Source organism: Penaeus chinensis, chromosome 30 (genome assembly GCF_019202785.1).
Source record: "Penaeus chinensis breed Huanghai No. 1 chromosome 30, ASM1920278v2, whole genome shotgun sequence".
Classification (NCBI taxonomy): domain Eukaryota; kingdom Metazoa; phylum Arthropoda; class Malacostraca; order Decapoda; family Penaeidae; genus Penaeus; species Penaeus chinensis.
Window position 1 is genome coordinate 27,078,186 of NC_061848.1, and position 2,500 is coordinate 27,080,685.

Below are 2,500 nucleotides of genomic sequence, written 5' to 3' on the forward strand. Positions count from 1 at the left end.
CGGGGAAAGCCAAAGGAAAAACCTGCCGGGACTTTTCCTCGGAGTTATTTCGGCGGAATTGCTCTTGGCGCTCACGCTATTTCTGACATCATGGCGACCGTGGCTGCGGTGGGGATATTCTATGGTCATTGCTATCAGTGTTATAATCTGATGTGTATTACTATATTACTATGTTATTAATGCTGGTTTTACTTTATCCTTTACCATGAGGATCAGATTCAGAATATCTATTCATATTGTTACTATCACTACTCCAGATATTATCAAAGGTGTTATTGTTGCTACTGTTCCTGTTGCTACTATTGCTACTGCCACTACAACACTTACTTCTATAACAGCTACTACTATGACTGCGACTACTATTCCTTCCGCTGCTACTAATGCCATTGTTATAATTCTGAATGTGCAATTGTTTTTGTCTTCACTTTTAACCTACTGTTTTTTTGTTTTGTTTTTTTGTTAGTTTCATTATTTGCATTATCTCTATCATTGTGATTACTCCATTACTTGTTACTACTATCATTACTACATCAGGTTCTACTATTACTACTACTACTACTACTCTCTCTCTCGCTCTCTCTCTCTCTCTCTCTCTCTTTCTCTCTCTCTCTCTCTCTCTCTCTCTCTCTCTCTCTCTCTCTCTCTCTCTCTCTCTCTCTCTCTCTCTTTCTCTTTCTCTTTCTCTCTCTCTCTCTCTCTCTCTCTCTATCTATCTATCTATCTATCTATCTATCTATCTATCACTCTCATTTATCATTATTATTATTATCATTATCATTATCATCATCATATTCATCGTCATAATTATCATTATTATTACTATTATTGTTATTATCATTATTATTATCATTATTATTATTATCATTATTATTATTACCATTATTACTATCATCATTACCATCATCATTATTATTATCATCATTACCATCATCATTATTATTATTGTTATTATCATTATCATCATTATCATTATTATTATCGTGTTTGTTATTAATATTATTTTCGTTATTATTGTCACTATTACTTCTACTGCCATCGTTGTTGTCGTTATATTCTTATCTTATCATTATTATATATCTTTCCCAGTAAGGATATTACTATTTGTATAATTTCCATTAACGCCGATTTTGTTGTTCTTTATAATATATTCCTCATTCTCATTATCATCGACATCCTCATTGACATTTTTTCTGTTGATATGGTTAATTACTTTATCATTATCATTCTTAATATTTTGCTGTTCCTAATGACCTTGTTATGTCTGTATTATGGCCATCATTAATTCTAAGAATCATTATTATTACTGTTGTTGTTGTTAATACTGTTTCGTTGTTGTTGTGGTGGTTTTGTTGTCTGTTCTTTATTGTTACAATTGTTATTGTAGTGGATAAGCAAAACTCCGTAGAGTTTGAGATGTTAGGTTTGTAGCGTGTTACCCAACTACAGGTAATCTCCCATGGGTTTGGCGTATTTTGGGTGATGACTCTCAGGTGATATTGAAAGTGATCCCGTAGTCACAATAGAAGAGCAATGAAATAACATCATCACTGACTGACTAAAAAGGCAACATAAAAAGAGCATCCATATTATATATTTATTACGCACAAATCTTTCTGAACATAACCAATATACACGACAACACACCATACACTTACTTGATATACAGAGGCAACCCGCCACACCTCGAGAAGCACCAGTCAGCCAGCTAAAAATCCAACGGTCTGTCACCACACAAGATAAAAGCCTCTCTCTATAAAAGGCTTGACCTTTTATACTTGAGGCTTCCCGCACTTGGTGAGGTTTTACCCATAATGCATTTCGTTTAGTTTATTAAATAGTGTATGGCGAGTTAAAAATTTAGTTTTAAAATACATAAAATAAAAAGAACAATAAAACAATACAACAATGGGCACGTAAAAGAAATGAATGACAGGAAAGTATGAAAACGTGAAAGAAGGGAAAGAAGGAAAACGGGAATCACGAAGAGAGAAACAGAGCTAAGGTGAATTAGTCGAAGGTAAAAGGCAAGAATAAGGCAAGGTAAGTATGAAACATAAGGTAAGTAGTGTACAAGTAGTGTTACTTATAGAAGAAGTAGTGTAGATGTAGATGTAGATCACGGACCAGTGAGAAAGGTAAGTCAAAGGGGTATAAAAACACAGGTTTATTCTTATAAAAACAACATATAAAATAGGAAAATAGGAAAACCACAGTGCAGGGCGGAGGAGTCCGTAGATTCTCTATAGATAACCGTAATCGTCAGGGGAACAGGCGGCCCGGAAGCCTGAGGGAGGACCCGCCTGAAGCCAGGGAAATTCACTACAGTTATTGTTATTTATCATTATTATAATTATTATTATTGTCATTATCATCATTATCATCATCGTTGTTGCTAATGTTGTTGTCATCTTTATTATCAATACTTTTATTATTATCATTCTTGCTTTTCTTTTTATTATGATTGTTGTTGTTGTTGATATGGTTAACATTATTGCTATTG